Here is an 11044-nt window from a genome sequence, read left to right on the forward strand (position 1 = left end):
GTGCATTAGAGGTGTAAGTGAATCACTGAGAAAGAGTGTGGCCACCTTCATAAGCAGAGTGCATTACAAAAAAAAAGAAAAAAGGATTGAAATCTTCAGCCTAAATTCAGCAGATGTTTTGATTCTCCCTAAAATATCCCACATTGCAGATACATCTGTGTTTGGAGAAAGTGGTGGTGCAAAGCTTGAAGTTGATACTTAGTTTGTTCATTTCCTTTTAAAAACTGAATTAATATTTAATTAATCTTTCCTCTATTAAAACTGCAGAAACAGTGTACAACACTTCCTATAATGCCTGTTTGGAATTTGATGTGAACAAGGTTCACCAGAGGAGGGTTACTAGGGCTATAATTGAAACATTTATACAAATCCATACACTGGATAGAGTTTGTGGTGGTGTTCCCCTGCCCCCACAAAAATATCAACAAATTCAAAGGCACCTGTGAGGAAAGTGGCAAATAGAGGGTCCCTAATTTACTAGTTGTAAAGGATGTCACTCTTAAGTTCTTAAGAAGTCAACAATAATTTCAGTATGGGACACTGAAGAAGAACGGGAAGGAGCCCACCCTGTTTTGTGTATTAAAATTTAACAACGGTATGATTAACTCGCTGATAATTTTAACTCCAATCATAATTCAGTTGCAAGCAGATGGAGATCTTGGATCTGTCCTTTTTGGAAAGCGAGAAACTCCCGTGTCTTCCAGAGGGCCACATCTGGACTGGGTGGGGGGCACTCTGCATGGATTATGCTTTAGGGTACCTTCTGGACCTTCTGGTTGGTGAGACCCCCTTAGCCAATCTTGCCTGCCAGTGCAAAGAGTGGGGGAACCTGGGGCTGTAGCCTTCGAGAGGTTGTGCATGGGCACGAAAGGGAGGAAGGCAGGCAGCGCTGCGACCGAGCCTGAGGCTATTCTGGGCATCTCCGAGTTTTCCACCAAGGGTTGCACTGAGACATCCAGCCCCTGAAATGCACCGTCTGAACATCCCTGGAAAAGCAGCGCCAGGACCCCTAGAAGAGTTCCGAAGTACGTGTCTGCGTCTGTGGAGAGAAGAGGTTCAAGATTACGATTGGTGGTGGGGAAAGATGAGCTATTTCAAATATTTATTGTTGCTGTTTTTGTTTCACGGCTGGGCCTTTTGCGGTGTAATATGTGGAGAGAAGACAGGTCCCTGCTCCCAGCAGCTTACAATCTAACTTTCGGCAGACTTGAGAGGGCGGAGAGGCAAAGATAACAGCGGGTGGTTATGCGCAAACGCGAGCTCTCTTTGGTTCTCTTTGGACTAAGGAGTTAAGCCAGACTCCACAAGAGAGGTAGGTACGCGGCCTCTCCCTCTTTTTGCATGCTGTCACCGGCGGAGATTGTCCCCGGAGAGGGGACATGGACTTTTGCCCCCTCCCTCTCCTTCCCGGTCTCCGCTCCCGCCGGGGTCGCCCTAGAGGGCCGCTATTGTGTTCCCAAAGAGATCGCCAGTGTGGTCTCCAATATCAGGTCAATCTCTGGCTGACTTTCTGCGGAGATCTTTCCTATACAGACCTCGTATCTGTATATTAACGAGTGCATGCGTACTCCAGTGAATCGTTGTTAATTCCTTTTCCTTTCTCCTTTTCTTAAATATGTCAGTAAATATACATTTTCTTTGAAAGCGGAAGAAAGCTGCTCCGGGAGCAGAAACGTGGAAAGTTAAATTTGCAGCTTTTGCCTTCCGCAGGTAAAGCCGATTCCTATCTATTCCCGCTTTGGTGCCCATTCTTTTCAGGCACTATTGGACACGGAAAAAGGCTCATGGTTTAATCCTTCCTGTCAAAATTATGTTTACTGGGGAGGGCGGGGAGTGAAAGCTAGCCTTTAGTCCGTTGATAGTGCTGGGTTTCTGTTAAACGGGTGACTAAATTGCTTAGAGTGCCAGAGCTCTCCGTCTCCCCATCTCCATCACACCTTAAAATCTACTTTGCTGGGCTGAGGTTACTCGTTCAGGTGTTGGTGGATTCAGGTAGGTCTCCTTTGCTTTTTGGAGCTTCTCTGTATTGGTTTGTTTGCTTCTCTCTGGACTGCTGCTTCTTTTTTTTAAGTATAGTAATACCATGACGGCGACTTAAGCCCTGTTAAAAGCGCCGCGCACATTGGCAGGACAATAAGAAGGAATAAGGAAATCAGCCAATCCAGTGAAACAAAGCACCTCGGGAGTAAACCGATACGTACCAATCCTAAACCAGTTCGTGGAATTTAAGCCCATTTTATTTAGTGTGACGATATGCTCCCATGTAAATAAGCGTGTGCTTCAGCTCCAAGCCTTATTTCAATTGCAGCAATATTTCCATTTTCGACGTGCTGCTTTTAATGCAGGCGGTCAGCGCTGTGGATCCGTCTGAGAGCGAGCAGTTCGCCTCCATTTGGAAGAGCTGCGTTTAAGAAATTAATATCCTGCGGGCAAAGGCACTACCCACCTTTTCATTACGCACATACTCCACGGTTTGCACTTTCTTTCCCTTTTATTGGTATCGAAAATCCCAGTGAAAATCAATTAAAAACTAATTTCAAGTTCCTTTGTTAGCGATCAGGTATTAAAAAATAAAAAGGTAGAACAATAAGCAACAAGCAATTCTTTGTCGAATGATGCTCAGGAGGACAAAATAATTTATTCCAGCGGGCTTTGTGCTTATGCACTGTAAGTAAATTCCGTTAAAATCAGAGGAGGGGGTTGCTTCCAAGTATTGTGGGGAAGGTATGAAACCTGAGACAAGAGAACAATTAGTGTTGCACTTGCACCAGAAAGCTGCCATTCCTGAACCTAAAGAGATATAAAAACCGGGTGGGGGGGGGGGGCATCCCAGCGCCCTTAAAGGAAAGGCGAATCGGTGGTGGGATCCTGCCACTAGATGCAGTCCTTTACTTTTCAGTTGTTAGCATCCTGGTGTGGAATTCTAATAGGAAAATAGACAGAAGTGACGCAAAAATATATGCACGTAAATCTAAGGCCATCACCGGCGGGAATGTCTCCTGCACAACCCTCAATGGAACTAATGACCTGTAAAACGCAAAAGCAGCTCCCATTTGTTTGAATGGAGCTGGCACAGGAAGACTTTCCCTGCTTAGACAGTTCACCAACTTATTACACTGATCACTGGGATTTTGAAAAGCATAATTTATTTAGCGAATTTATGTACCCACCCACATAACGCCCTTAAGGATATTAAGAATATATTGTATATCAGGGGTTTTGTTTTGGTTAAAAAAACACAAACCAAACACCCTGATATTACTTGGAAGAGAGCAATTATGTTACACTGAATGTCGGAAATGCAGGGTCCCTTGACCACATGGGAACGCCAACAATTTTGGTGGTCCCTTTTTGTACATTTCGAAAAGGAGGACACAGACACAGATTATTGCTCTCCTTCACCTAACGTAACTGTCAGCAGTCACCGGTGTTACGTTTAAAAACCGAGATTTGGATGTAAGGATTTTCGGACATTTACAAACAAAGAGGAAGAGCATCAACACTGCAATATAAATAGTGTAAAATACACACGCGATCCACAAGCATATATACTCATAAAGAGAAACATTGTGCATATTTTCCCAAACATGCGTGCACATTCAGATCACTCAAAATATTCCGAAGTATGCCGGAACTACTACAATGAAGTGGTTTCCATGGGGGAAAAGAAACGGGCAATTCTGCCCAAAGAAGAGGAAAGTCCTCAAAAGTTCAGACTTTTTAAAAGCAAAACAAAACCCAATTATTCTGTAATTCGCCCTGTTAAGTATACTGACAGGATGTATGAGCAGCTTTAGGAAAAAATTGCGAATTAAGAGTAGTAATAAAAACTAACGGGTTGCTGAAATAGTGGACAGCTCCTCGCCAATCGCCTTGGTCCGCTGCTCTCCATAGTCCAGATTTTAAAGTGCCGCCTGCAGGAGAAAATGAGAACAGTCTGATCAACAGTCTGTATTCTAATCAAACCGGAAAAGATGCGTCTACAGACCACGATGCAACCGGATTGTCACTGAAGTTGTAAATAAATATACCCCCCCCCAAAAAAAAGCAAGGCAAAAGTGAAAGAAATAACCACAGTGAAAGTATGTGCCAAGTATCTCTACTTGCGAAAGCCCTGGTCCGAGTAATGTTCCTTTAATAGTTTACTAGTAATACATTTAGAATTATTGAATTATTTAACTGCACTTTATAAATTCATCTGAGTGTTGTGCGCGCCTCTTGGGAGGAGGAGGAGGGGGGGCTGCATTATCAGGGGAGTAAAACGAAATAAATGAGATGTCGGCTACAGGAGCATTTATTTTCTAGTGCAAGATAATAAAAAGGGTAGAGTAGTGTGTGAAGCAAATAATATAAAAGTAATCTACCTTAAACTTTCTCCAACCCGGAAGCACAAATGATGTCCTGGTTTAAGAAAGGCCGCTAAACAATATCAGGATGAGACCGGTTTGCAGCGTCGGAAAGCGCCTGGCCCGGGCGCAGCTCCTCGCCGCCTGCAGGACTCCTGTCGCCAGCAGAGCCGCCTCCGAGGCTGTCCGGGGAAGCTGCTCTTCCCGGCTCGCTTGGACTGAAGGAGCCCCGAGCGGGGAAGAGAAGGCCGCGACTCCCGCCGCCCGGGGCCCGGCCCGCGCCTGGCTCGCCTCGCGCCTCTCCGCCGCCTTCCGCGCCCGCCCGACTTCCGCGCCTGCCCTTTCCAAGATTGGGGATAATGGCAAGAGCACCGGGAGACAAGGACCCCTTTCCGAGGCTTCCCTTCTCCGCACAGACACTGTCATTTCAGAAATAGGATCAGTTGATTTCATCTTGCACTAAGTAACACCCAGCCGCCTCCAACTGCCCGCTTCGCCAAAGGCGCCCGGCGCGGCAAGGGAGGGCGGGAGCCTGGCGGGCTGCTCGCCCCAGAAAGGCGGCCCGGCGAGGGGAGAGGGGAGAGGGGGACCCGGCCCGGGGCCGCAGAAGGGGCGCGGGGCGGGGGGGGGGGGGCGCGGGCTGTCGCCGTCCTGCTGCCGCGCGTCTCCTCTCCGGGCCCCTCGGCCCGGTCCCCCGGCTTCTCGGCTGCTTCGGGGCGCGGCCTGGTTCCCTCCCAGCGCGGCCGCGCAGCTTCCTCCGCGGGCGCCCAGCGAGCGAGCGAGCGAGCATCGGAGGCGAGCTGGCCTGGGAAGGTCCGCGGCGCCCGGGGCGGGACTGGCGGGGGGCTGGCTGGCCTGGACCCCCCCCCGGGGGCCCGATCCGGCGGAGGAAACGGGCCTGGGCCGAGCAGCCCGAAGTCCAGCCCTGGGGCCGAAGGGAAGCGCCCCTCCCTGGACTCGCTGAGGCGCCGGGGAAGGAAATCGACCCCCGGACGGGGGGCCCCCACCCCACTGGGATGCCGAGGCCCCTCAAGGATAGAGGACCCCTCAAATATTTTACCGGGGGGCCGAAGGGCTCCTCTGGACGACGCTCTTTCAGCGAGCAACAGCCTTGTGGCAGCCAGAAGACGATCCCGCGGAAGCTGCCGCCGAAATGCTTTGCTCAGGTTTCCAGGGGCCACAAGACCCTTTGCTGTTTTTGTCCTGAACATAAGAAAAACCCATGGAATGAAATTTCTTAATTGGCAGGTTTGAGATTACAGCCTTCGGAGTACTTAGATTTGATCATGCACGTTTCTTACATCCACTGGGCTGGATCCAGCCAAAAATAAGGATTTTTAAATCAGTTAGACTTATTTCTTAGAAAAACTACAATTCCATGCGCACATGAATCCAACTGAGTCCAAGAGGACTTGCTTTTGTGTAAGCATGCGCAGGATTGTGCTGCATTTATGTTCAGGATCGCAGTTGTTTAACCCCCCCCCCGCCCCAGTTAATTAACAACTGTCTAACCAAAGGCGAAAATCTGTAAGTACTTTATTTCTGCTACGTCTTCGCCAAGCTTGCCTTTGGAAGCAGTCGCAACTCAGCTTGGATGGGAATAAATCTCAACTATCCAGAGAGAAACTGGACTGACTTTCTCTTCCTCCCTGGCATTCTTCCTTTCACCTCTTTTCGTCACCTGCAGCAGGCCTGTTCCCACCAAGCCTCTTCTTCTTTGGCAGTCACTCGTAGCCTAGTAAGAGTGCCTTCCACAAAGTGTGCCCGTAAGAGACTGTGGAGGCCAGTTCTGGATCCACACGTCCTTCCACAGTGGGAACATAGGTTTCTGGGCGAGAGTTGATGGTGGTGAGCGCGCCTTCCTCTTAGCACGTTTCTTCCTTTCAACCTGAGTTCGAGCAGCTTCCAGGCAGCACCGTCGTCACTGGCTATTAAAGGGAGAGGTTAAGAATATGCGGGCTAGAACCAAGGCTGAAGAGTTCACAAAGCACAAATTAACCGCCCCTTGATCACCCAACTGTCGAATTAGTAAAAGAAGTGCATTTCTAAAACATAGCTTTTAATGAAAAGTTTTCCAGCTACAACAAAAGCATAAAGGAAGTACGATGCATGGACAGCCTGAGAATGGAAGATTGATGGCTTACAGCAGTGGTTTTCAACCAGTGTGCCGTGGCACCCTGGGGTGCCTTGAATGATGGTCAGGGATGCCGTGGGCAACACTGGCCTCTCTGTCCCTCTTTCCTCCCTCCCTCGAAAAAGGGTGAGAGGCTGCCAGCTCTGCAGGCAAGGGGAGACATAACTGGGCCCCTGAGCCCCACAGGGGAGCTACAGAAAGAGTGTACTTGGGTCAAGGGAGCCGTGGACTCAAAAAGGTTGAAAACCTCTCGCTTACAGGATGTGACTGTGGAGACGAGGCATTTGAGAAATCACGAAAAAGTGGCGCCACCAGCCCTCCCTGTTAACTCCCGCTCTCCTCCTTTGTTTTGAACCATCTCGCTGGTCCATCCTAGACTAGTTGTCTTCTTGCACTTCAACCCGCCGCCACTAAAATAATCAACTCTCTTGCAGAAAACCACATGATTTTCCTACTTTCCCTTCATCAGTGCCCAAGCCGGAGAACCCCATAGCTATTGGGATGAATGAGGATATCTGATTTGCAGTGCGAGCCCATTCACGCGTGGAGCTTACTCCACAATAAGCGTGTTGAGGACTACAGCCTTGCTTTCCCTGTAGTTTGTAAACAGCTGTGATTTGACGAACAGCGGTATTTACTTATCTTTCTTTATGGTAGTTATAAGCTGCCCAAGGCGGCTTACCATAAAAGTTAAAAACAAGTAAAACGTGTTATTAACTATTTTAGGGTATTCTGGAGTGCATGGTCTCCCATAATACGTGAAGCTTTTCCGCCTAATGAACCGTGTGAACTGCGGAAATGTCCGGAGTCAATAGGCGCCTGAGGGAACGAGTTGTGTACAAGATGGGCGTCTCTACTCTCATCTTCCGCGCTTGCGGTGGGTTCCAATACAAACATGGAAGCACGTAGAAAATGCTGTGCGTCCGATCCAACGCTGAATTATCGGGATACAGCCTCAGCGTATTTTGAGACGCAGCAAAACAAAAGTCGTGCACAATTCCCCATATTTCGCGCTCAATACGAAATGCCATTTCCTGCTCCTGTGCAGGTCCCACTCACTGCAGTGGGTCACGCGCAGGAGAACTTCAGCCAGGATCGTGCCCGCTAAAAATTATATCCCGCGGGTGGGTAGTTAACTCGGTTTCTCAGTTCTTGAAGCAACTATTTTTCATCAGCTTTGTGTTTTCGAATAATTTACCGAAGACTACATTTTACATTGCTTATAAATTATTGTCATTAAATATCATTATGATATTACTGTTTTTATCATTATATGTACCCAAACACCATTTTGAAGACTGGAAATTTTAATAGGGTGTTGTTGTTTTCAGATATTAAACGTAGTGATAAATTTTACTTTAAAGAAACAAAAACAGTACAATGGCACAGCAAAATAACCACGTAGAACTAATATATATTCTTTATCCTAGGTACAACCCCCTTAGGTGGTTTAGGCTCCAAGACAATGACTGATCGCCCAGGGAGGTCCGTGGCCGACTGAGGTTTTGAACCTAGGCGACTCCGGGCCAAGGCTTGCGCTAAGTCCGCAGCCGAACACAGCGTTACTCTCTGCCTTAAGGACGCAAGCGCCTTGCTAAGTGAGAACCAAGAACCGCCGGAGCCACTTGGTCAGAGCAGGGGGGCCAGGAATATTGCGGGGGGCAGGTAAGTCCCGCCCCACACAATCGATCACATGACGCGGTGCACGCACGACAGTTGAATGGCAATGCCCATCAAAATGTTTTATTTGGGCCACGAAGCCCCCTCGGCCCTTAGGAGTCGGCTCCTTCTGCCCTGCGCACACCGGCTCTCGGGGCTTGGCGCAGAGCCCACTGAGGAATGGCCGATGCCGTCTCCCACCCGAGCTCACCTGTCTGCAGTGGACAAAGAAACCCCCGCAGGAGCGAGGATGTAACGTCAGCATGTGCCTGGCCAGGACACCAGCTCTTCCCAAATGGATCTGTTTCAGATCAAGAAAGCGTGTGATCAGAACTCCGTTGCAACCTAGTGTTTGACTGATCCGCTTCTGAAAATAAATAAAGAAACATATTTTAAAAAACAAAACCCAGCACATGGAAAGTGAACAAAGGCAAGCCGAATCCTTTATACTGTTTGTGCATTGTTTGCTCGGAACGGTCCCACTGAACTTAACAGGCCTTACTCCTAAGTAAATTATACTAAGGACGGTAGCCTAAGGCTAAGGCTAAGGCTAAATCACGAGTGTAGGTTTCCCGTCTCCTATAACTTCTCTTCTCTGCCGGCTATAGATCTTACTCTCCAAGGCGTTATCTTCTTGTAATTCCTATAATATAGCTACGTATGTAACAAAGGTACGTTAGGATTATTCCCTCCACGTTGCAGATGGAGGACGGAGGCTGAGAGAATAAGGCCCTTCCGAAGGTGAGTTTATTGACGAGCGGAGATGCTAACCGGATTTTTCAGGACTTTTAAGGTTTGTTTCTCTCGCCGCTAAGTGACACCAATCTCTTCAGGATGGGGTAAACATATTTTTTTTATGATCTGGGTCGGCAGGAAGCAGATACCCCGGCTAAAGGGCAATTCTTATTTCTCTGGAGACAGTTATGCAGCAAGCCGCATCGTGTTCCTTGCTTTTAATTTGAAAAGCCAGGTTGAGAGCCAGAATTCTTCACAGACAGAAGCGCGAGATCATTCCGTTCTTTGACCAAAGACCACGCTTCTTTAAGCCTCCTGGAAGAACAAAGGCGATCCTTGTAGCACTGAAACAATCTAAAGGAAAAGGAAATACCGAATTACCATTGAGGTTTGTGGACGACTTGAGATGTTGATTTTGTTTTTCGAGATAGCTGTTCATGGCAGGTGATGAGCCATTTATTCCATTCACAGCTTTCCCCCGGATAAGGACCTCTAAGATCCTTTGCAACGTGCTCAGGCTTTGCGATGACTACAATAGGCGTCTTTACAGAGGCCAGACATCGCCTCTTTACTACCACCCACGACCAGGTTACACCTGTGTCTCTAAGAAAAGCAGAGCGAGCTTCTGCCAAACCATAATGTAAAGAAACGTTTTTTGCTTCGATCTTCCTGAAAGCGAAATCAACAGATCCGATACCTGTTAACGTGGGATAAAGAGCCGGCTCCCACGTGCCCTGATTATCTTATTTTCTCTGCACACGGGATGACTTCCAGTTGAATATGTAAATTGGTTGCAGTTGAAAAGCACTGAGTTTGAGCTGACTGGGAGAGCTATGCACTTTATGGCTGTATTATTATTAGGTCTGTGATAACTTATTCACAAGTGCAAGTTGTCACTTGCTTTTGAAGCAATCTGGTACCGTGTTGCTTTCCATAGGTCTGCTTCTAACTATGCCTATTTTGGATTTCAGCTACGCAGTCCGATGTTATGTATGTTTATCAGGAAATATCCCACTCTGCTCAGTGGGAGTATATTTCAGGAAAGGCCTGAATAGGATTGCACTTCCATTATTCTAGGAGTTTTTAAAAGTCACGTTTCCGAATTCTAATGGAGAACGGAATATTTGAAGATTTCCCAATGCTCCGCCCAATGGGATCCTCTCCGCGTGTTGAAAAGTAACACATCAGGGAGAAAGCTAGACGGGGCGCCTTTGCACAGGGTCCTATGTCTCTAAACTCCAAAAGCAAGACACAGGAGAGACCCAGCATGAGAGACACTGCAGAAGCAGCTCCCTGCTCTGGCTGAATCGGGAAACACTTGCAATTGCCAAAGTTTGGATGGGTTTGTCCATTTCCATTGGCTTTGCCAAGCAGTAGTTTAAAATGCACATCCATGGTCATTATCTTTGGCTCTGCTGCAGCCCTTACCGTTGAAAGCATGCCTACGTGATGAGCAGGCTAGGACCTGGAAATAGTTTCCACTGGAATCCATAGGATATGCTTTGATGCTGTGGACATTCTTCACCCAGATGACATATCTGGGTGGATTTCAAGATTTCGGATACAGGAGCTTGTGAAATGCATCCGTTATAATCCAGAATAGTTTGGTTACTATAAGATGCAGCCAAGAAGAAGTCACATTTCATATATGTTACCTAGAAAGATATACGAAATAAATCAAATTATCTTCATGTAAAGGGGTGTAATACAGAAAAGGAGGAGACTTGTTCCCTGTTTGCTCCAGAAACGGGTGGAAGCGCTCAGCCAAAACACAGTGAGGAACCTTCTAACGGCAACAGCTGCGGCCCCTGGAACGGACAGCCTCTGGAGGTGGTTGGGTTCTCCATCGCTGGAGACTTGAAAGCAGACGCTATAGCGCCACCTGTGAGCGAAGCTGCAGCTGCAGGCTTCCTTGTAGATCTTGTGGGATCTCCAGTGTAGAGCCAACGTCCCTTCTATAGTGATGTGATTCTCTGCATAGAGAGAAAGCGATATTCCCCGCATATAAGAGAAACCCAGCATATTTAGTACCATAACTTGCTTACTGCTCTCTTTTGCATCGCTCAAACTTTTGGTTTCGCTCTCTCTCTTTCTCTCCCTCTCTCCCTCTCTGGACTCCAGGTACCCACTTCTGCTTCCAAAGAAACAGAACCTTCGGCCTCCCTTTTGG

The 11044-nt window shown here is 47.7% G+C and overlaps 1 long non-coding RNA gene across 1 annotated transcript; it reads right to left on the minus strand.

Annotated features, from left to right (window-relative positions):
* Positions 1–341: 341 nt before the first annotated feature.
* On the minus strand, positions 342–4435 carry LOC307220086. The gene is made up of 3 exons (XR_013840701.1): positions 4365–4435; positions 3836–3914; positions 342–1039 (listed from the first exon to the last, which is right to left on the minus strand). It is a non-coding gene; the product is annotated as an uncharacterized lncRNA (long non-coding RNA).
* Positions 4436–11044: the final 6609 nt, after the last annotated feature.

This window comes from Podarcis cretensis, assembly GCF_951804945.1.
Source record: "Podarcis cretensis genome assembly, chromosome: 7".
In the NCBI taxonomy this organism is placed as follows: Eukaryota; Metazoa; Chordata; class Lepidosauria; order Squamata; family Lacertidae; genus Podarcis; species Podarcis cretensis.